Consider the following 26,083-nt stretch of genomic DNA (forward strand, 5'->3'; position numbering starts at 1 on the left):
AAATAAATGAAGCAGTTAAAATTATGAAAAAAGGAAAAGCTGAGGGATGTGATAAAATACCATTTGAAATGTTCAAAGCACTAGGAGAGGCAGGAAAATTTTTATTACTAGATCTATGCAATGGAATAATTAAAGAAGGAAAATGGCTGGAGGGCTTCTGAGATACAGTAATGATGCTAATAGAAGAGAAAAGAAATACAAAGAAGTGTGAGGAACAGAGAATGATTAGCCTAATATCACATACTGCTAAGGTGCTATTAAGAGTTCAGAGTAAGAGGATTACAATAAATTAGATGACAGTATTGAGGAAGAACTGTATGGGTTTAGAAGAGGTGTTAGAACAAGGGACGCTATAGGGCTACTAAGAATAATAGGTGAGAGGTAAATTGAAAGAAGGCAGAGAGTGAATGTTGCATTTGTCTGCCTAAAAAAGGCGTTTGACAGAGTTAGATGGGATTAATTACTGCTAATTTTGGAAAAGAAGGGAATTGACTGGAAAGAGAGGCATCTAATGAAAGAGCTGCAGTACAACCAGGGAGTAAAAGTGAGGGTAGGACCCTCACTTTTATTGAGACTGAAAACTAGACTGAAAACGAATTGAGGCTTCTGAGATGTGGGTGTGGCGCAGAACTTCAGATGGCAAGACCATATAACAAATGAAGAAGTATTAAGGAGAATTGGAGAGAACAGGAAAATACTAAATGATTGAATACAGGAAAAGGAGCTGGCTAGTACATTGTATGAAAAGAAGGTGTTTATTAGACGATGCGATAGAAGGCTTGGTAAATGGAAGGAACGCAAGAGGAAGGAAGAGATTTCATATGGTGGATGGGATTAAGGAAAAGGGAAAATAAGCGGAAACAAAGAGGTTAGCAAAAGATAGAACAAGGTGGAGAGCAGCAGCCATCACAGGATCTACCCTAATGACAGAACGCTATGAATGAACTAATACTTATAATTTAACTATTTGGCTATATATTATGCCGTTCAGTAATTTTTTGGTTACCGATATGGATGTATTACATTAATTTAAGTTGTAAAAGAAAAGTGTTTTTTTTCCGTAAGGGGAGGAAAAAGCTGTGCCAGCTCACTCTGACAGCAAATGCGGGCTCTTACCCGCTAAAAAACCTCCCCGTCTAGACACACACGGATCAGACTTAATCCATATGGTATGCATACAGCCCCTGCACGATCACCCAGGCGCTCTTATTGCCGCCTTCGGATAGCCCAGGTAGCATCCCCGAGGGGCCATTGACGGATAACAACACGCCCACGCCGCCCTTCCCCCGCGGCTGGCCGCCCACAACCATCTGGCAACGGCTATTCTGCCTCGGATTGACTACCTTCTTTCGGCTTGCCTTCTTCGTTCTTCTGTTGCCTTAGGCCTAACTATGGTAGTTACCGCAGTCGCTAATTTACTCCAGGAAATCCTGTCTCTTAAGTATTATGCTGATGATGATATCTGAATTTTCTGGACCTTGCTCCAGTATATAGGTCCTAAGGCCCCTTCATTTTATGTACAATAATATTACATGATCAGCGGTGTCCGCTCACAGTCGTAGCAGGTCTCTATTGCTCCTGTTCATTCTATATAAATAGTCTCGAAAGCATCCACGTCCTGAGAGAAACTGGGTGAACTCATAACTGATGTTCCCATGCTTCCTCTCCACATCGCAGATGAGCCTTTGTGTCCGTCTTCCCGTAGCTGCCTCCTCCCATCTGTTATTCTTGGCTCTGATCATCTCGTCAAAAGCCGTTTTCCTGCCACATACCATTGCGATGGAATGTCTCATTTCGCCAGCAGATCTGTTGGGGGGCATCTCGGCTATTACTGCCGCCGCTTCTATATTTATCGTCCTGTATTCGGCGATAATCTGTAAATCGAGAATTTTCTGCTAACTCAGCATCTCTTGATGTTGCGGACTCTGTCCAGGGCACACATCCAGACATTGACCTCGTAAAGCACCGTCTAGGCGTTTACGCCAGCCAGTAGCCTTCTCCTCGCAGTTCGGGGGACACCCTGATTACTCATTAACCTCGTCAACGTCTGGACAACCTTCTTGCCCTTCCTGGCAGTTTCTTCTAAATGGATCGTGAAGGACCGGTGCCCGTCCATCCACATCCCCAAATATTTCGCCGCTGGGCAAGGGCCCTAGCCCAGCCCACTTTAACGAAAAGTGTTAAATTATACTTAAATGACGAAGTAATTTAACAATTAGTTCAAGTGTTAATTTTTATTTTTTTTGTACATAAAAGGTTTGTGTAATTTTGTTCATTAGTATCATTTACGTCTAACTATAAAATAAAATTTAAAAATTGAAACTATTTAAAAGACTTATTTATTTATTTAAATAAATATTAAATTCATATTTATAAAAATAAAAAAGTGTAATTAAAATTAATTAATAAAGTGTAAAAAGGTAATTATAAAATATAAATCATTGTTAATTTATTAATTTTATATAGATGACATATAAATTGAATATTATATTATTACTGTAATTCTACGTACGTTTTTATTTGAGTTATATTTTTATATTGTATTTTATATTGGGTTTTACTTGATAAGAACATCAACTATAAAACTGGACTTTTTAAAGATGCCTAGATAGGTATACAAGCAGAGCCAGCCCTGTCAAACTACATAAAAGAAAATCTTAATTCAAAGAATTACTCACGTCCTCTATTCAGATCCAGCGGAAAAAATCTTTTTCAATATCTTTTATATATTAATTTTAAGTCGATTCATTTATTATATGTTAATTAAATCTGAAGTAGAAAGAACATTTTCGATTTCTTATAGATAATGTGAATATTCTTTTTAGATAAAATATTTCTTTATGAGTAAATATTTTAAAATAAATAGATTGATTGAATAACAGATGTATGCTCTAATAAAATAGGTTAGTCAATTTTACGAAGGAGTTAAACAAAATATAAACTCATTAAATAGATAAAATATTATTATGTTAAGGAAATTTCTAGGAATCATAATTTATCTTCGTTTCATCTAACAGAATACGAAACACGAAGAATTGCAGTATATTAAATCATTTGAATTATTTATTTGTTGTTTACATTTAGCAGTAATACTTGGAACTACCTTAAATTGTAATAATCCATTTACATCTCGGTGATGGAGTGGAAAATGCTGATATACTGGATAGACTGAACGAATAAAATCTTGTAGCGATGTGTCTAGAGTAATTGTAAATAGAAATTAAATTTATATTTCGTTTTTTATCAATGTGTTTATAAGGTTTTTGTGATAAAAATCAAACGTATATAAACACTTAGCATCTATGTAGATAAAAGTATGTTCAATTTAATGTGTTAGTTGAAGTGTGTCTAGGGATGTTTTATCCGTCTTTTTATTGCTGAGCCGTTTGTTTGTTAGTACTGGATCATTCTAATTATTACTGGCCATAGTTATTTTTAATGACGGGTGTATGTTGGTTATACAGATATATATTTTATTATTTTGTGTCATTGGAAATTGTACATTTACAATCAACATGAATGATTCGTTATTTTGCTAGTAGTAAACATTAGTTTGTGGTATACATTTTTACTTTCCAGTCTAGATATTGCTATAGCTCTAGAAGAGAAAGTATCGTAGTCGTTCCAATTTAGGCATATGCGGGTTTTATCGGATCTTGACGTTTTGACACCCAAGGAACCCAAAAAACCAGATGGAAATTTTCCGGATGTTAATAATCGTATGTACGCGTGCGCGTGTTTGTGGTGTTAGCTTGTAAATAAGTCACCTTATACCTCCAAAACTACTGGATACCGATTCTGACCAAACTTGGTTAGATTACTTCTATGTATGAGGCATTGATGCCATTAAATTTTCAATTTAAAAGGTCTAGGGAATGAGGGTGTAGAACAAGGTCTAATTAAGGTCATATTATTCTTAGGCAAATTTCCTAACGATTAAAAAATAACAATATTTGCAAAAAAAAAATTGTTGAAAAATCTCACTACCATACCAAAAATTTTGTAAACTACTGCTATGTAGTGACGTCCCAGGAGAGCGATAGGTTAAATAAATTAATAATATTTAAAGGGTAAAAAAGTAACTTGGTCTGGCCGGGTGTCGAATACGATTACCCGGTTGACTTGGTACTTGGTGCGTTAAGATTCGCAGATACACCAGTGTGCTGCCTGTACAAATTAAATTTGTTCCATGTAAGTTGTGAAATTACGTTAATTTAGTTAGTCATTAATTTATTTCAATGTTAATCACTGAATTATAAATAAACGAAAAAATATAATATTTTAATAAAATAATTATTTTAAATTAAATTCTGTATTTGTATGTGTAAGCCGTACATTAGAAACAACCGACAGTTGTAGGAATTTTCCGGAATGCGGCTTTAGCCGCGTAACGGAAAAGTCCTACAACTGTGTATCAGTTTTTTAAATATTTTTTAATAATAGCTTTATTTCTTTATTACAATGTAATAATGAGACGTTATTTGATGAGGATTGGCTCGATTTTTAATTTATAAAATACATAATATCATTTTTCGATACCAATAGAAATAATCTAATTAAATAATACCCCTACCATAAAAGTTACAGTATAATACATTTATTAAAATTTTAGTTTTTAACATGTTCTATTAAAAATATTTTTAAGTGTTACTCAAAGAAAATCTACTCCAGTGCATTTACAGTCTTCTGAAATAAATTTCCGGATCCTCATCCTAAATCCTAAACTTAATCAACCTAATCTTAAATACTGGTAGTTAGAATGTAATATTCATACTGTTACTGTGATGACAGAAAGAGTTAATACCTTACCATATTTGCTTTTTTTTTTCCTGTTTAGTCTCCAGGAATCACCGTCAGATATTACTTCAGAGGATGTTATGTATGAGTATAAGTGAAGTGTAGTCTTTTACATTCTCAGGTCGACCATTTCTGAGATGTGTGGTTAATTGAAATCCAACCACCAAAGAACACCGGTATCCACGATTTAGTATTCAAATCCATGTAAAAATAACTGACTTTACTGGGACTTAAACGCTGGAACTCTCGACTTCCAAATCAGCTGATTTGGGAAGACGCGTTCACCACTAGACCAACCCGGTGGGTTATCCAACCCTCCTGGAAACCGCTTATGCAACATCACTTCAGGAAGGAGATTCTATTACTCCTTTATGAACTACGCAATGATCTGGAAATGTTTCATTAAAAATTTATCGTCCTCTTACATAATAGTGTGGTGACGGCCCATCTTGCTGAAACCGTAACTTATCAATTGTTATAACTTATTAGTTGTTCTCCAAAGTTTTCCTGGATGTTTGATAAAATCTTATCGGCTAATAAGCTGCAATAAGCATCTCCTTTAACATTTCCATGCAGAATCTTACTCTACGAGTATCAAGGATTCCTGGCCAAACTTTCCTTTATCAGGATATTGTGTATGACTCTCTAACATCCATCTGGGATTATCATTGCTCTAGTATCGACAGTTACGCATACTCAAGTGAACATTTAACATGAATGAATATGTAGCTTCAAAACCGTAAATATTAATGAACAAGAAACATTTGCGACCTAAATTTTTTTTTTCTTAATCGTCACACAAGCTTGAAGCTTGTGCATGGGATATGGAAATGGAATTTTGTAGCGTATGAAAAATGGCATTCTGATCGGAATTCAGACCTTCGGATGAAAGGCCGAGACGCTACTACTCCGTCACGGATAATTAAGAATATTTAAGACGTTAGTTGTAATAGTTTTATCGAGAGTATTTTAAGACGATTTAAAAAAAAAATATTTATTTCTTTATAATAAAAATAAAGAAAGGGTCGTTAAGAATAATTTATTTTTTAATACTAGGGAAATTCGTTACGTTGATTCTAGGGGAATTTCGGTATCATGTATGTGATCAATTATTTCAACAATAAGGTAAAATATTTTTAAAACTAAAATTTAACATTTTCTTTACACTTTTGTGTTAAAATGATACTAATTTTTGTTCGGATATTAAAATAAAAACTAGTCCATTTGCTATTTTTTTTTTAACTCTGGAAATAATTTATATCTTAAAATTAAACATTTGTTTTACCGCCTTTTTGAAGAAAACTACGGTATTACTTTTGGTCACACGGTAAAATTGGGTTGAAATTGAATTTTCTTTACTTTTTGAAGTATGAGGAGTATGAAAATACAACTCATTTAAAATGTAATCTCCTTATACCATACGAGTATATATATAAAATTTTCAGCTAGAAAATTTCCAGAACTACAAGATCAATTTTATTGAAATTTAGGTATGCTATAACAGTGCGTCTGGAGGTATATGTGAAAATTTGATGAATATTAATTGAATCGTTTTTGAGTTAATTTAATTTTGACAATAGATAACATAACTTCAATTTGAGTTCATGTTAATTAGTATTGGTGTATTTTTCATACGAGATATGCAGTGATATGCGGTGAGCGAGTTTAAACTTGATGCTTATGTTTAGGGTGTACTCGTTATTTTTAATTATTTCATCAAGTTAATTTAATTTTGACAATAGATAACATAACTTCAATTTGAGTTCATGTTAATTAGTATTGGTGTATTTTTCATACGAGATATGCAGTGATATGCGGTGAGCGAGTTTAAACTTGATGCTTATGTTTAGGGTGTACTCGTTATTTTTAATTATTTCATCAAATTACGGTTATAATATTTTATTTTATTATAAACAGAAAATATATTCTAATATTCAATAAAAAATATATTTCTTTTAGTTTTTCATTTAATTTATGTTTTGTATATTTCTTGCTGAAATAATTATATAAAAAATATTATACAAAATAAAATAACTAAAAGTCGGTTTCCTTTTGCAGAGCTGAGCAAGAATTTTTTGGTTTATTTTTTACAGAAGAATTAAAATAGAAATAAGTGTAATTACATTAACTTGCAAACATAAGAGAATAATTTTAAAACAGACCATTTTATTCAAAGTAGTCGGATACAAAGTGACACGTCAACAAATTATGGATTCGGATACAATGGAACCGCCTGCGGCTGACATCATATAAACAATGTATATGACAGTAGTAGCTGCATAGAGCGAATAACTGTTGTCGACCCAAATGTAATGAACTATTATTATTAGTATTATTGTTACTGCAGCAATAATAGATTCACTGTTGTCCTCGTGGCTGCAATGAACATTTTATGTTTATTTTACTTATTCCAAAAATTATTATAATTTATTTCTGTATGAAAAAAGCGTTTGGAATATAGCCAAACGTTAGTCAGAATCTTAAAAAAAAAACTTCAATTAAAGGACCCCAGTACCTCAAGAATTAACAGACCAGTACGAACGAAATGTAGAATAATTTGATAAATTATTGTTGGTTCAGGAGTATATTAAAAAAATTAAAATAATTAACGGATAAATATTTAAAATTTATTAACTTTCTTTAATTTTATAGACTTATTTTTTTTCTTCTTATGTCATTAAGATTATCTTAGTCAAGCGTAACGTTTTCATTAAGTTCGACTCTCTATGAAATGTACTACTTTATTTCTTGTCTAATTAAAAAAAATCTATTTACGTAATACACAAGCTAATTCACTAAATTCCATGATTTTTTTTTTATTAACCGTTTCTACGGTATAGATAAAACATTTATATACTTTTATCACTAGACAAAAATATACATTTATAGTACACTTTTAAGTGTACTTATCGTTTAGCAGCAGAACTAATTCTGTTTACGTCCATATTTGTTTTGTTAAGTTAAGTTACGTCCATATTTGTATCTGCAAGATATCTGTATTCGATATTTTTGTTGATAAAATTGTTTTATTATCCTGATATAGAGAACATTCCGTATCATGATTTGCTGATAAAGAAGCGTACAGGGTGAAATCGCACGGAATTTATTGTTATAATTCCATTACGTTTTATTTTTAAAAGATTCAAATCTAAAAATGACTTTTAAAATGTTTTAAATACTTTTAATTTATCTGTGCTACAATACACGAGATCCAAATTTATTTTATTTCAGCAGGGTTCAGATTAGTTCTACTGGATATAGAATATCCAGAAAAATCATCATGTTTTTTATTATCTATTTAAATGTACTCATACAACTATCCTCATTTATCATCTGCCGTTACTCATTTTTCATGTTCTTTTCACTAAGATTCTATGGAAATGCCAGGCCTATTCAAGATTTTTTCAAAAATTTATCAGATTATAATTTATAGGTCGAATAATCGATAGGCGGGAATATCTTGGCTAGACTTACCGACGTTAATCCACCGGGTTTGTCTACTGGTGAATGCGTCTTTGCAAATCAGATGACTTCGAAGTCGAGAGTTCCAACGTTCGAATTCTAGTAAAGACAGTTACTCTTATACAGATTTGAATACTAGATCGTGGATACCGGTGTTCTTTGGGGTTGGGTTTCAATTAACCACACATCTCAGAAATGATCGACCTGAGACTGTACAAGACTACACTTCACTTACACTCATACATATAATACTCTGAAATAATACTTGACGGTGACTCCCGGAAGTTAAACTGAAAAAAATAGACTTACCAATGTTATTTTAAATTTTGATTTAAAATATAGTTAAGTATATTTATGAATAGAAGGTGATTGAATAATGAAATTACAAAGAACATCTTTTAATTGTATTCAGTAATTTCATTAACTATTAACGGAATGGTAACCACTTGATTGCCTAAATTATAGTTCAATAATTTATACCGAGCGCGAAAGAAGTGTCGTCATCAATATGAATTTATATAATAAAAGATTAGGTTTAAAAGATTAACCTAACAATTAAACAAATGTAATATTTAAACACAATTTAGGTAGAAACTGCGCATGTGTATGTTAAAAGCGAAATAAAACCACAGTTAAATTCAATAATTAGAATTTAACTTAAAAGAACAAAAATACTATCTGGCATACGATAAATGGTATAAATAAACGAAAAAGATTGTATGAATAATCAAGTTTTCGAATCCAGATATACGACTTTAAGAAATCATAAAACATTCCATAACATCATCATATCGTTTCCTAAAATTTTCTGATATTAACCCCAAATTTAAATTTCCTACACAATACCGCATTACAGACACAGTCCACATGTATTTGGTGTACCGTCAGTTGGCAGTCGCAGCAAACACAAATAGAGTCATCAAATATCAGTGACTGAGCCTAGTTTGCCCTATTTGCAAACGGTAGATTATAACCTCCTGACGAAGGTTATTCCTTCTTGAAGAGCTCCAGGCGACGCAGTATCCTTAATTGGACGAAGTGTATAACTGATGTTAGCATTCCATTCACTTTGCGGCTCATCACGAATTACACTTTTCAGAAAACTGACAAGATCATTCGAAACGATTAGTAAAGGAGGCTGGAAACAAGCTTTTTTTGCCGCACTATCAGCGCGCTCATTGCCTGAAATTATAGTTCAAGTTTACAGTTGTAAGTGTTAAAATTTATTTCTTCAAGACTTTGCAAAATGAAAATCCACCTAACCAATAGAATTTTAAGAATATTTTATTGAAATTTTTTACGAAGTATTTGATTACTAATTACATCTGATCGTGATTACATTAGCGAATTTAAATTTCTCGCTTTTTTCTAGTTTTTTATTCCGATATAAAACAGTCATGACGACATTAATCTTACATGAAAAGTTGTCGAATTCAACAAATTTTGAGTAATTTTGAGTAATATTTTTTAATAATTTTAGTGAAAAATATAATTTTAATCCACTATTGTGGGTTTTAGCATCCACATTTCGGGGATAATTATATTGAGCATAAACCGATCAGATTATACGAAAATATTATTCAACATTGATATAATACAAGGGACGTTCGGAAAGTTCTCGGCCTGAAAAACACAGATGGCGCAAGTATGACCAAATGATTGATATTAGTCAAGTATAATCCTTTAGATTGTGTGATGCGAAGTTTCAGATGTTTCCGTTAAATTGGTTTTTATGGCGATCGAGTAAAACAAATAATTTTTGATATTTTCTGACAAAAAAAGGACTAAATTGAAGTTCAAGCTGATATAACGTATTTTATTTTAAAAGTCTTAACCCCAAAGGATATACATAAACAATTAGTTTCCTTTTTAAAGGACTCTTCTCCTTCGTTTACGACGGTAAAAAGTGAGCTGCTCAGTTTAATGTGGTCATATACCCATTTAAGATGAGTCAAAAAACAGCTACGATCACCGAACGACTCAAAAGTGCATATGCCGAATAATAAAGTGGTACCTTTATCACCGAATAAAGGTACTCAAGTTTGCTGACATCGCAAACATCTCCATAGATCGCGTCCACTATATTTTACTTGATGTTAAGGATATGAAAAAGCTTTCAGCTCGATGGGTGCCGCGTTTGTTAAGTAAACAAGTACAGTAGACTTTGGTTTACTGTACTGAGTAAACTCAGTACATTAGACCAAAAACGCCTTTAACTGAACAATCCGGGAGCGTTTTTAGACTTATTTAAATGCGATTCTGCTTAGTTTCTTAACATTTTATAACAGTAGTTGAAACATGGATTCATCATTAGACGCTAAACAATGGGTGAGAACAGGCGAAAGTGAACTAAAGAAAGGTAAAACTGTTTAATCTGCAGAAAAAGCTGAGTATGATTTTTTTTTGTATTCTCGTGGTGTTGTGCTCATATATTACCTGGAAAAATGCAGAATTATCGCCGGGGAGTATTATACTCCTCTAATGGACCGATTGAAGGGTCCATTAGCCACAGTTAATCAGGTTAAACATCCATATTTGGCCAAAAAGATTTTGACTCTTTCATCACGATAAAGCGCGTGCTCAGACGTCTCGGACTGTTGCTGGAAAATCTCTAAGACCTAAGTTTTGAACTGCTTTTAATTTGGGTCTCATCGATTACGTACGTTTCCCAAAACCTGAAGAAATGGTTCACTGAACGAAGATATTTGCTTCAAATGAGATCAAAGCTGAGACAACCGCTTATTTTGTAGAGTTGGACAATCGTACATTACGTTTAGGATTTAAAAAGTTGAGTTGGTTGAATTGCAAGGGTGAAAAAAGAAAAAAAAATGAAAAGAAAATTGTTGAGAAATCTTATGTTTTTTTTTGTTAGGCCGAGAACATTACGAACGGCCCTGGTTTTAGAATAGGCAATCCAGCCAATCTGTTGCGTACAAAGAATGGATAATTAAATTTAGATTTCTCACTGTCGTTTTTATTCCACAGAGAATGTTTATATTGAAGATTATAGGATATAGTGAAATTCAAGAAACGAGTAAAATTGCAGGGAAGTATTGAAATTTTTGAACGTAGCATTTATTACTCAAACCAATTAATTAGTCTACTACATACATGCTAAACTGCAGTGTCCTGCATTTCATTACTGTGGTGTTCATACTGATATGGTAAAATTTATGTTATAAAAATTGTAATTTAAACTTCTGTATGCAACAACGTAATTAAGTGTAAGCATTAATAATATACATAGAGAACTTTTTACTTTTCTGACAGTTACAGAATATAATAGAGGAAGAGTATAACAATCGTGCGAAAAATTACCTACAGATTTATTTAAGTGTTATTTTCTGTCCTTCCTAGCGTTGCCATTCTAATATTCGTAGGGACGCGTTTCGGAGTACTTTCATTCTTAGAACTATGTTTAGCACTTTAGTTTTGAGAATGGAGGTACTCTGAATACGGGTCAACTACGAATGTTAGAGTGAAAGTTCTAGGAAGGGCAAAAAATAACACTCAAATTAATTATGATAATCCTAGCGGAAATATGTAAAATATTGTGAAAATTAAAAAAAAAGACCTTTAGGGAGATATATATCTTTTCTGTGATTCAGTGGACCATGAAATGTCGAAACCATGAACACGAATTTAAACTCTCTTTCTGTATATTAGTCTCTTTGTTGCTTAATATCTCAGAAAGAAGAAAAATTATAAATTAGACTTTTCAGAAGATGATCTATGCGTATATGTAATTTTTACATTAACCAAGTTCAATATATAATTGAGAAGGGAAGAAAAAAGGTGTCATATATCGATAAAATTATCTAAAAGGTAAATATTTTTCTTACCTTTTTGTTGTCTTTTCCATACCAATAATATTGGTATAATAGTTTTCTTTATAAAACCACCCCTCCTTCAAAATATTTCAAATATACCAATTTCAATTCATTATTAATCGTATTTTTATTTAATTTTTTCCCCTATTGTTCGGTAGATTTAAAAAAATATATTTGCCTGTGTTCCACTTATAAAAATTAATCAACCAAATTTTATGTGTTTATGTACGTAGTTTCGAGATATGAAATGCAACTTAGTTATGCATTTTTTATCTTTTTCATTCTTTTTGAAAAAAATCATCAAAATGAGACAAATAATTAACTATTATATCGTAATACAACTAGTAAAAGTAATATTTTTACATAAAATATTTCCAAAAACTACCTCCTTTATTATTTAAAATGTACGATTTCAATCAGAGCTGGTTTTAATTAATTATATTGTAATTTAATAGTAAATTTTTGATGGAAAATATAATTCATGTTGATTTTGATGAACATCAAAAGAAGTGGGTAGGTAATAACTTCATTTATTTGAAATTCGTTAATGTAAAAACATGAAATTTGATTACGTGTGACATCTATAAAAGAGTTGTTGATGCCAATAAGTTTTAATCTCACCATTATATAAAGAGACAATATCTTATCCGTTTGTCACAGTTAAACCTCACCAAGCTCATGACTACATAGATCATAAATAAAAATATCTTATGTGGACACCACATACTTCCTTGTACACCTATTAAATTACATATAAACATTTTTAAAAGTACATAAAATGTTATTTCGTAGTAACTTCTGATTTTTTTCATATTTTTTTATGTATTATTGAATTATTATTTATTGTAAACCATATTTTACTATCAGAGGCTAATAATTATTTATAAATCAATATATTTAATGAAAAAAAAAAACGTTAAAAAAAGAAAAATGAAAAAGTAAGAAAATGTAGCAAACAAAGAAAGAATAAAAAGATTAAGAGAAGATGATAAATATAAAGGGGAAGAAAACGTTAAGTAAGACCAAGGAAAAATAAAAAGATTAAGAGAGGATGATGAATATAAAGAGAGAGAAAATTTGAAAACTAGAGGATGTGTACACAAATTAAGATCAGAAGAATTATATCAAACCAAAGAGCGATTAAATGATTGGTAACAAAAAACAAATAAACGAAATGATGATCTACTCCGAGTTAAGGAGAATATTGTCCGTCAATATAAGAGGTGTAATGAACTAAAAGATAAGAATTTTTTGCAATTTATCAAAGATCGGGCTTGTTTGCCAGAGTGTATATGTTGTTCTTGTGAGGTTCTATTTTGTAGTCACTCTGTAGTTAACTTTAATATAGAAAAAATTAAACAGAAGTTTCAGAATAATTAAATAAAATTAAACAGAAATTAAACCAGAAAATCCAAAAATAATACGATTTGAAATTATAATTTTCAATTAATATTAAATAATCATATTTTTCACCAAATCTATTACATATACACATATGTAATCATGCCTATTAAATTACATATACATATTTTTAAAATTACGTAAAAGTTTATTTCAGTAATAACTTCTCATTTTGTTTCATATATATTTTTTTTTTTTTATTGTTGAATAATTATTTATTATAAAACGTTTTTTACAATCACGGGTTAATTATTAATAAATCAATATATTTCAATTAAAAAAAAGTTAAAATAAAAGAAAAGGATATCAAGTCTGGTTCGAACCGATGTGCCTTCCCTTGTAAGATTCAAATATTTCATTAATAAAAATTTTATTTGGCTATAACTCTGGAACCGAAGATAATAAGTACCACTTATCATATATCGTAAAAGCTGTCAATGAGGGCTTATTACTGCAGTTAAGAAAAAGTCCAAAATCCGCCTTTTATTTTTGGATTTTGGGCTTTTTGGACACTTTTGGTTTAGACGATTGCAATCAAAAGGGGAGGTTCACAACTAAATGTTACAACAGTCCTAAATCCAAAATTTCAAATATTACGGCTAATTGTTTTTGATAAATGTTTTTTAGTTATGTGAGATATATACGTACATATATACATACATACGTACGTACGTACGTACGTACAGACGTCACGTCAAACTAGTCAAAAACTAAAACTACGTTACGCCAAAAACTAGTTAAAATGGACTCAGGGATGGACAAAATGGATATTTCCGTTGAAATCTGAATTTTTTTGCGATCACAAACTTCCTTTACTTCGTTCAAGGAAATAAAAAAACTTTTACGCAGTTCTGCTCAAGAAGACCGACTTTTAATTTTTTTAATTTTGTTACCTTTTGCTCCGCTCAATCGTAACCATTCATCATGACCCACAAATTAGGTAACGCTACCTGAGTACACTGAATAATATTGCTAACAATAGATACCACAAGTAAAGAAACGTCAATGTTCCGACTTGCAGCATCATAATAAACCACGCTCCAAATTTGCCCCGCAAACGTTTTTTCGACCTTAAATTGAGAGTAACTCAAGAATGACTCAACCAGTCGTCATCAAATTTTTACCTCTACATCTTCAGATGCATTACTACAGCATATCTAAATTTCAATTAAATTTAGTTTTGGAAATTTTCAAGCCACAAATATATATATAGAGCGGCACAAGGAAACTGGAAATTTTGTAGTAACTCTCACAAAAGTAAAAAAATGAATTTAAAAGTTTTATTGTTGAAAACGAAAAGTAAATTATATGTCATTAACTGTCCCAATACAAATAATTTTAATTTAAAAAAAAGTCGATAAGATGATGGCCAACTTCGAACTTAATGGATTCCTGGAAGCGAATGCTGAGATTTTGCATGGCACTTTGAAACACTTCCATCAAAATTCATGGGACCACGTAATCTAAAGGCTTCTTCAGTTCCTTTACAACTTGAATTTTGTAAGGGTGAAACTTCTTAATAGTGGTTGTGGAAATCATTGTGGAGTATTCGGTGGACTGTTCGGTTTAGGTTCAATGCTACTGCGTATTTCCTTGCCGATCGTCGTAGGCTCCTTCCAATTGAGGCCCGAACTTCTTCAATGTTTTTTTATCTGAGGTTCGTTGACCTCCTGGTGGTTTCATTATTTAGAGCTGAACCTGTCTCCTGGAAATTCTCAACCCATACCTTGATGGCGTGGCAAGATGTAACGCGACCATGACGTCGGAATTCCCGTTGAGCATCAGTCACACTGTCACCATTCTTGTAAAATGCCTTCACGGCAAATGCACGTTGTATATCGACCCACTGGTCTATGATTATTAAACGGCAGGTAGTTGTGCACAGAAGGATGTTACCCCCATATTTGTACGGCTCATCAGGGCTGCTACTAGTACTTTAAAAATTTCCCGTTTCCCTGTGGCACCTGTATATAAGTAAATTACAAGTTAATTGAATGGTATTTTCGTACTCCTAAAACATCGAAACATGAAGAAGATTCATTTTCACCTCTCACTTTCACCATGCGACCGAAAGTAATACTGTACTTTTCTTCAAAAAGTCGGTAAAATACGTAAAAATAAATAACCTAGAACATCTTTTACTAAATTTAATGTCGTTATCTATTTCGATCGATATTGTCTGTATCGATCATTGTCCAAATATCAACTTCTTCACATAGTCACGAATGTGATTTATAAAATATAATCTCATTGTCTATAAAATATCAATTTCCATTATTATCGTAATATATGTAAACACAGATTAGTTTATTAATAAAATTTAAGTGAATGACTACTATTTACATATTTAATTTCATTTGAGGGATGTTGTGTCTCGATATCGACTTCTACAGAAAGTTTTAATAAATTTAATGGTATTATCTAATCTGGCGCGAGAACTCATTCTCACGCGACCGCGAGGAAAGTAGCCCTCTGTAGATGACCATATCCTGAACTAAGAAGTTCCATCAAGGGAAGCCATACACACATAATTGGTACAGATTCAGCCTTCAATTGGGTATTAATATTTTTGTAATATATAGGTCGTCAAGGTCATAGATGATTGGAAGAAGAAATTCTAGGACTATTAGAATTTATGGTCGTAGACAACGTGAATCTAACCCACCGGGTTGGTCTAGTGGTGAACGCGTCTTCCCAAATCACCTGATTTAGAAGCCGAGAGTTCCAGCGTTCAAATCCTAGTAAAGTCAGTTATTTTTACGTGGATTTGAATACTAGATTGTGGATACCGGTGTCCTTTGGTGGTTCGGTTCAATTAATCACACATCTCAGGAATGGTTGAACTGAGGCTGTACAAGACTGCACTTCATTTACATTCATACATATCATCGTCATTCATCCTCTGAAGTATTATCTGAAAGGTAATTACCGGAGGCTAAACAGGAAAAAGAAAAGACAACGTGAATTTACTCCGAGTGTACTTAAAGGCTTGAAGAGCAACGTATTCGCTCGGTTCAAAATTGAGTTCAACCTTCGAGAAATGTGTTAGGTCTCAAATCAGTTGAAATTGACTATCTGAATTTCAAAGATATTCAAATAAAAAATACACGATTAAAATATGTAGACAAAGCATTGCCAAAAAAAATAGAATGATAAATTCCTAGACTTTGCGTGCTGTGGGTAAAGTTTTCTTGAACAACTTCATTACCTTTTCCATTTCATTAAAAATTTGATTTGGAAACACATTCTTTATCTAAACATTTTATTTTTTCTGATAAAGGCCCCTACATACCTTCCGATCCAACCCGATTCGATCTCCAATTTAGGAAAGGAGATCGCTATCCACACTCTACAATTTCTTTCTTCCGATCTCGTCAGTAGTCAGTACCACTCAGACTATTGATTTGATCACATCCTCGTAATGGCGCCGTTTTTGTCAAAAAATTAAAAAAATGGGATTGCTCTTACATTACTGCACTCACCAGAAAGGAAATTTTGAGCAAAAAAGTATCTAAAGGAAAGAAAGAAATTTACCCATTCGATATTGTTGAAGCTATTGAACTCGGACGATTTCCAATTTTTTTTTTGCGAATGAATGAACATGTTTTATGAGATTGCTGAGAATGGTAAAACCGTTCGTAGAAAATGTGCAATTTTTTACGTTTCTGCCATGTGTACGTTTTTCAGTCATTAAAAAAAATGTTTTTTCTTTTTTTAGTTACGGTATTTCGTTGTTTGAGTTTGAAAATGTTCAGCAATATATATATATATATATATGTTCTAGCATAACGTTAGCACGTTGTTTGTATTGTAATAAATACTTTAAATTGAAGAAAACAAATTACTAACCGGGACCGACATCCGACTGTGCTACACACTATCCGATCTAGGAAGGAAAGTAGAGGGGGTCTGTCCTAAGTCGGCTAGTCGGATAGGAAAGGCCGTCCGACCTTCCTAAATCGGATTCCAACTTTTTTGTTAGAACGATCAACGTACACACTACACAATTTGCCATTTTCATCCTACATTTAGAACATCGGATCGGATTGGATTGGAAGGTGTGTAGGAGCCTTAGGTTTTGAATAGCAATAACTCTTGAGAGTAACAGCCCACGCATAATTACTAAAACTTATTTCAAATTTTTGAAGTTCTATACGCATATAGAGCGGGCGAAGCCACGACGGGGATGGCTATTATTAAAAATCTATTTTGATTATACGGGGAGAGCTTTCACGAAATCGAGAAAGTTATGCGATTCATTACTGTTTTTTAATGCCTTTGCTGAAGTTTGCAAGTTCTGTTATCGTGGATATTATTTTTTTTAGGATGTACTTTAATTACCATGAAAACTGGCATAGAATTTGTGTAATTTTAAAAAATATATGAGCTGAAATAGGACCGATAAAAATGAGCAATAAAAGTAAAAAATAATTTTTTTTCAATTCTTTTTCAAATTTAGATTTTTGAAGTCTTAGCCAAATCAAGGGTTAAAATATTTGTTGTTAATTTGGCATCGACTTTAAAATACCGATTTATGTTATTTAATTATTTAAATTTTTTTAGTTTTATTTTCTACTAGCAGACCCGGCAATGCTTTGCTACTGCTAGATTTGAGTAATATATATATATATATAAATGAATACAATTGAAAGTCTGATAAAACGTTAACAAAATGAACATTACTGGAACTTCACAAAATTTAACCTTTCCCTTTTACCCTTTCTTCCTTTTACTCTTTCTCCCTTGCCCTTATCCATGCCAAAGTATATATATATATATATATATATATATATACATATATAATACATATAATTATATATATATATATATATATATATATATATATAGATTAAATGAATACAATTGAAAGTCTGATAAAACGTTAACAAAATGAACATTACTGGAACTTCACAAAATTTAACCTTTCCCTTTTACCCTTTTTCTCTTTTACCCTTTCTTCCTTTTACTCTTTCTCCCTTGCCCTTATCCTATGACCATTTCCCCTTTCCCCTTTTCATTTCTCCCTTTCCCCATTTTCTCTTTTACCTTTTTCCATTTTCATTTTTACCACATCCTCTTCCCAGTTTCATTCTTTTCCCTTCTCCATTTCCCACTTTGCCTTTCATTTCCCCATTTCTCTTTCCCTCATTTCCCTCTTCCCCTTACCCTCTAATCCGTTTCTTTTTCTCTTTCCCCTTTTCATTTCCTTTCCTCCGTTTTCCCTTTTTCTTTTTTGCATTTTCCCCTTATTCCCTTTTTTGATTTTTCCCTTTCTCCTTTTTCCCCCGCGCGTAAATCAATCCAGTAGATTTTTAGTCTGTATTGGACACACATATCGGAAAAATTGGAATGGAGTCGTGAAATATTTAGTATAGCGTGTGTTGCTTTTACGTCCAACAGATAGCGCTGTTTTTCAAAAAAAGCATATTTTTACCTGTCACAGGTAAACATATTAGGTGTATAAATAGTAGGTATTTAAAAATACGCGAGTGGTCGAAGCAATGTTGTGTCAAAATTTCAAAGCAATCGGTGAAGAACTTTCGGAGATTTAAGATTTTGAACAAACGAACATTTACATTTTTATTTATATAGATTTAAAGTATGAGCGGGTCTACATTATAATCCCAATGCGTATGTCGCTGTTCGTGAGAAACTCGCAATTGGAGAAACCTACGTCGATATAAATTCGAAAAATAAAGCCGAGATACGACGTTAAGAGAAAACATGAGTGTAAGGTAACGCTTTCCGGGGTACAGGAATATTTAACTGTATTATTTCATACTTTAAATTTGAATACGTACAGTCATGTAAAATATAGCCAAGTATTTCTAGGACACGTTAACTTAGATTTATTGAGCAATTTTCAAGAAGAGTCGTATAAAAATTAGATTATAAGAGTGAAACAAGGATGTGTAATATTGCGATATAAAACATCTTATTCTGAGCTCGATGTCAAAAAGATATAAACTTGTACATCTAAAAAATTGTGTGATAAGGCCATGTAATTTTAATACTAGGCCATGTAATTTTTCGTTTCAAATATCTTCTCGTTATATTATCTGGAATAAATTTATTGCTGGCCCACCAGAAAAGCATCCTTCACAAAATAAAAAAAGGAAGAATAATCGACGAATTTCATCGTGAGTAAGGTTTGAATATGCATAAGCTATTAAAATGGAGATCGAATCGTGTTCCCTCCTCTTTTGTAAATTCGATTATTAAATAGTACAGAAAAAAACATCTGGTTATTATTTTATTTTTTTATGATGGGCTTATCTATTTACTGATTTTAGTAACTTGTGCTTATCTACTTATTGTTTTTAGTGACTTCAAACTAATGATAAATTAAGTAAGAACTTCAAACTAATGATAAATTAATAAGTGAGAAATGGTTTTTTTTAGAATGAGAAAAATTCGAAGTACGAGTAAGAAAATGGTTTTCTGGAATTCAAACTAGAACCTTTTAGATAAAAAGATTCCGCTTCCTAGTCATCACATAAAAAAAATATATTTTTTTGTACAATAAAATTCTTCTATTGTATAAAATTCTCCAGAATCAAAATTATTATAATTCATTTTTTTATGCATTAATTGTGTATTTTTGCGTAGATTTAATTTTTTCTTTGTTTACAGGTGAGGTATTCTGTCGAAGTTTTCATTATTAATCAAGTTGTTATTTTTTTGGATTACAGGTAAGCCTAATTGTATTTAATCAATTATATTATTAATAGATTACTTATTGGATACTTTTATGTAGGTATAAAATGCATATAAATTACAATTACGTTAAAAAATTGATTTTTAGATTTGAAAGATCATGATTATTTTTACTTGGAGTAAAATAAGTAAGTGGTTCGAAAATTGCACGCGTGTGTTTCTGAGCACATACAGTCGAAGTGCGTGCGCCTAACTTTCTACCTAGAGCATTGACTGTTTATTTACTGAATAAACTTTTTGTTGAGGATTTTCTATGTTATCAGAGAGATCGAATAAAAACTGAATTATACAAAAATAGCTGTTTGGGATTTTCGCAGAAATTACGGTTAATTTATTATTTTATTTTTTTAAGTGTAAATATATATATTTAAAGAAAACTTTTCGTGTAATTTACAATCATAAATATTTTACACAGTTACACGTGGAGGAGGTTATATCAAATTTAATTAAATTAATAATCAAATAATTCATGTCAATCGCACGATTGGGACTTACAGATTTGAAAATGAGGTTTGAAAAATTGTACGCACACACACACAACGCATATACAGGCTAGCTGTAAATTAACTTTCTGTTCCTAGTATTGTAAAAAAATTACAATACTGTTGTATTTAACAGACCAACATTACTTTTATATTTATTGATCGGTTTAGTGAATGAGAAGCTTGTGTTTGGTTTATATCATGTGATAAATTGCCTGCTATATTCAAGTATTATTTACATGTTGACATATAAATTTCTGATTTCAGCAGCGATAGTATGTTGACAGAACGTTCCAGTAATATTCCTCCAGTTGATCAAAATATTATGGTTTGGTATCTCCTGGTTAGTACAGCCCGCACTATTAACGTCGCAAAGTGTACGATGTGGCTCAGTGTTGCAGTATACAGAGTGGCGCACGAACGATCCAAATTTGTTTTTGTTAAATAAATTAAAATATTTATTTGTATCGCAACACAGAAAAGTAAATTACAACCTGATTATTATATACCTGGAAATTATGTACTGTGTATCACATATTCAATATGACCACCATCACGTCTAGCAACTTCTTCAATACGAACTCCTATGTTGTTAATAATTCGACGACACATCCTCTGTTATCTCGTTGCACGCCTCAATGATCAGTTTTCGTAATTCCATCGTTGTACGAGGATATTTAGAGAAAATCTTTTTCATTAGAAATCCCAAAAGAAAATAATTATACGAATTCAAATCAGGACTGTTCGGGGGCCAGTTCTGTCCACGCGTCAAACGATTAGGAATTCTGTTTGAACAACGTTTCATGCAAAAAGTCTAAAACAACGTTAGCTGTGTGCGGTCTGGCTCCGTCCTGCATGAACCACTCGTTTTCTAATCGAAACCCTTTTGAAAGAAGCTGAGGAACAAAATTATTACGCAGCATGTTTAGATAACGTTCACTGTTCACTGTCTAATAAATAATGGCCCTATTATCCCGTGACTTGAGATAGCGGCCCGTACCCTAGCTCTTGGAGCTTGATACACCTTTTTATGAAGAACCTGTGGATTTCGGAAGTCCAAAAACGCACATTTTGTTTATTATCAATCTCGTCTAGGTGAAGATGTGTCTCATCTGAAAAACAAACGCTGTTCAACATTACGTCTTGGTACACAGCCCGTTCAGAGAATGCCATTCTTTGATGTTTGTTGTCATGTTAATTTAGGGAAAACTGTTATTTTTTACTCTTACAAATGTAAATCAGTTTTTTAAATTCGCTGCACAGACCGCCTAAAAATCCCAAGTCGTGCTGCTGTTTTTCTGGTTGATTTTCACGGGCTCCTCAGTAACGTTGCTCTGACAGCTTCGACATTCTGTGGAGAACGAAGATCGGCAGGCCGTATCCGCTTACTCTCAAATACTGAACCATCGCTATTAGATTTTTCGTATAGTCTATGTATTGTTTTAAATGAGGGCGACCACCGAGTTGGAAAAGGGGAACGAAACCGTATTTGTGTAAGCATCACACTTTTCGTTTCATTTAAAATTATCAGTCTTTTTATGTGCTGTTTAACAGTCAGTCTTCCTTTGTCAACCATCTTGGAACGCTAAAAAAACGGCGCACTCGGAAAAAGAAGAAACTAGTATTCATGAACGGCTGTTACTTCTGCCAACATTAAACACATTAATAATTATTAACCTAAACAATTATTGCCAAAACAAATGTTGAATCATTTCGTGCGCTACTCTGTATAATAAAAAATTATCAACTCCTGTCTTTCAGCAAATGTTTTACCAATTTCTATACAAGACAAGCCCAAACGCAGTAGCATACACGTATTGGTCGAAACAGAATGATACCGTTTGATGCGCATTTATTGTTAATGACAGAACAAATATGTCTGGGCCTAATATTACCCACCTAATATTCCTAATATTTATGCATTCCAAGCTTTAGAAGATTTGTATTCTAGACATCGTTTCTACACCAAAATTTGTAATGCAATCGCTGAGTTGAAGCGTCGCAAAGTACAAGAGAGTTTCTGCTACTGAGTCCCTAGTCATGTAGGAATCCCGAGTAATGAACGTCCGATTTCCGCTGTTAAAGACCGTCTTTCACCAATTGTGTTACTTGTCCTGATTTCATTAATTCTATTAAACACACTCTTCGAGGAAGATGGCAAGGTGACTGGACTGTTACAGTAGAGTATATACTAAAGACACATCAAGGATACTGTGCTGCCACGGTAGAACTCTTCGTGCAGGAATAACCGTCGAAAGGAGGTTGTTATTTGCCGTTTACGAATAGGGCATACTAAAGCTACTGATGGACACCTTCTTTCTTTTTCCTGTTTAGCCTCCGGTAACTACCGTTAAGATAATACTTCAGAGGATGAATGACGATGATATGCATGAGTGTAAATGAAGTGTAGTCTTGTACATCCTCAGTTCGACCATTCCTGAGATGTGTGGTTAATTGAAACCCAACCACCAAAGAACACCAGTATCCACGATCTAGTATTCAAATCCGTGTAAAAATAACTGACTTTACTAGGACTGTGTTTTACTTTCTTCTATTCTTCCTGTGTTATTGTCCGGTTTGTTTGTTAATTTTATTTTTTATTTTTCTGTTGTTTATATATCCCTTATATTTAGCGTATGTTGTTATAGAATAACTTTAATTATTCCAGAATCATTCCTTCGGGGCACTAATAACGAACCTTTGTTGTGTGCTCAAAATAGTAAAAAGTATTGCAATTCGTGTGTATCATAGAAACCTAGCCATGTACACATTTTACACCGCATACACATTTTACTTCTATATAAATGTTGAGGAAAGGTACTATTTTTTTGATTTTCGTAAGATTTAATATTGCATGAAGTTTATGAAGACCCTTTATCAACGTGAACTTGCACCACTAAATTCCGCGTTTAATAGGAAGCCAATGACCTCGTTTTTTTTTTTGCTTTGATAGTCTCGCTACATGAGGTTGTAGCTTGTGCGTGGGAGATGTAAATGGAATTTTATTTTAGCGTATGAAAAATTTTATTCGTGACCGGAATTCGAACCCGGGACCTCCGGATGAAAGGCTGAATCACTACCAATCCGCCAGGAATATCGGTATTAATTCGATATCAAGCATTGCGTCATATTCTTCTGACGATGGCTGCTGTTCAATTCCGACACTGTAAGGAAAATAAAACTCCATTTCACAGTAATCGATAAAGAAATATATATAAGATTAATAGCGATTGAAAATTGTAATTAAATTTACAAACCACCATGCCTAGAGTTTTTTTAATAATATTATAATTAAAAATAAATCAATAAAAATTGAAATCTAATACGAATAAGTAATTAAAAATAAATGTTCAGTAATTTTATCGCTTGAAATTCCGTTAAAAGAAATACTTCACAATTGATATTGAGAAAAGGAAAAGAATAGTATGAGTAATAAGTAAAATTATTAATAAAGTTGAAGCCAGCTCTAATTTTCCATCATTAAAAAATTTTAATTTTAAATAAATTATGGTTTTATATAAGGTATAAGAATTTTCATTTGCTATAAATAAATTATAGTTTGAATATAATTTTTAATAAATGCAAAAATATTATTCAGTTTTTATGGATCATCTTATAGAAGATGAGACAGAATAACAATGTTCTTTTATTTTATACATCACTTTGCGTTTAGGTTGGTTATTAACTATTTAGATTCTAACAATACAAAATATTACTATCTTATTCTTCGGCTCAGTAATCGATATTTCTTAAACTGACAATGTATTCAGTTCGTCTTCCACTATTTTAGTAGGCATATTTGTACTGCTCAATTGTACTGCTCCTTCTGCAGAAAAATAGCTTAAAATGAACTTCACGGTCCAAGGTTTGAAGTTAATAGAATTACTTTTTTTTTTGGATAATGCAACCTTAAATTTACAAAATCACTTTATTAATATTAAATCCTGGTTCACAATTTAACGAATAACACTGAATAAAACTTTTCAACCAACTTTTCCTCTGCTGTATAAAAATTGTGCCGTTGTTTATATATATCCTGCACCTTGAAATACCTCAGTACATAAGAAGAATCTTGGTAGTTAAAATTCAAAATTTATATTTTACCAGAAAAGCTTAATTTGTAAACATTTCACGTAAATGGATGGCTACATTGTTTCATTTTAAGATCCACAAGTTTCCACTTTTCTAAAATCCTAAGACTGTAAATCCTTTTTAAAACCTATTTTGGTTTGCGGGTAGTAAAATTTATTGTCGTTCAAAATCATATGTTATGATTAAAAATACTACGTTTTCAGTCGAGAAAATAAAGAGAGAAATCCCTGTAAATAAAAACTGCTAAATTATAAATCTGAAAATTTACGTATATTAAAAAGTTAATATACCTACATTTTAAGGTAAAAAGAAGTTGCAATCTTAACCGATTAATAATCGACCTACACTACTCAGACCTACAAACCAACCTTGTACGAAGAGTGAATTGACGTTGGTGTAATTATTTCATAAGGCATGTCTAGTTAAAATATGCGTATGTTTATATACATTAATTAACTTAATGAGTAATGTTTCTATCTCCGTCTGTCTCTTTAAAACACTTTAAACTCATTTTAACAGATTCACTTGTATTTTATTTTTATGGTTGAGAACGAAGTCTAAAATAAAATTGTGTTACTCATTAATTATAATCATTTATGGGCCGTAGAAATTATATGGTTTCTTCTTTCATTATATAAGTTAATTTCAAATAAATAAGTTGTAATTTCGATAAGATAATATGGTCTATGTGGGTTTTTATTTTTTGTGGTTTTTATTTTGTTAATTATATTAATATTCTACGTATTATTACTTCAACTTATCAATTTGAATATTTATATATATATATATATATATATATATATATATATATATATATATTACTGAACGGCATGGATTTATTATTAGGAGAGAAATGTATTTTCAAAATAAGACTAAAATAAAGGTAATGATACGTGATAAGGATAAATTTCTCCACATGTGATTTTAGTAAATTCTAAAAGATCCTCATTCCTAATTATTACGCGATAATTCTGGAATAAAATTAAAAAAAAAATCCCTTTCAGCACACCGGAAGGCGGAGGTAGACTTCACCGGTGCTAAGTAGGCGATAAAAAAGATTTCCACCTTATAGTTAAGAAAAACTTCAAATTTAATCGATACGACAATGGTTGATGTGAAAAAAACATTTCACATGTTTATCATACGACAAACCCAATCTTACAATTCCAGCAATATTTTGATATTTTGTTCATCCATTGCGGATAACGGTTGGTGATATAAAAAAAATTTACTTATATAAGTTTTAGGCCCTTATCCAAAGAATAGTAGGAACGTTAAACGAATTCGATATTTTACTTAATA

At 31.9% G+C, this 26,083-nt stretch overlaps 1 protein-coding gene across 2 annotated transcripts in view; it reads left to right on the top strand.

Moving 5' to 3' along the window:
• LOC142329687 (uncharacterized) overlaps window positions 1-26,083 on the top strand; it is a 564,803-nt gene that overhangs the window by 109,366 nt on the left and 429,354 nt on the right. The window contains exon 1 of one of the 2 annotated variants that reach the window (XM_075374387.1): window positions 20,142-20,182. The exons of the other annotated variant lie outside the window; for it this stretch is intronic. The gene's annotated coding sequence lies outside the window, so the exon portion shown is untranslated. Of the gene's footprint in view, window positions 1-20,141; window positions 20,183-26,083 lie in introns of those variants that run through there. 2 annotated transcript variants of the gene reach the window in all.

The sequence above is a fragment of the Lycorma delicatula genome, chromosome 9 (assembly GCF_047948215.1).
Source record: "Lycorma delicatula isolate Av1 chromosome 9, ASM4794821v1, whole genome shotgun sequence".
NCBI classification, from domain to species: Eukaryota; Metazoa; Arthropoda; class Insecta; order Hemiptera; family Fulgoridae; genus Lycorma; species Lycorma delicatula.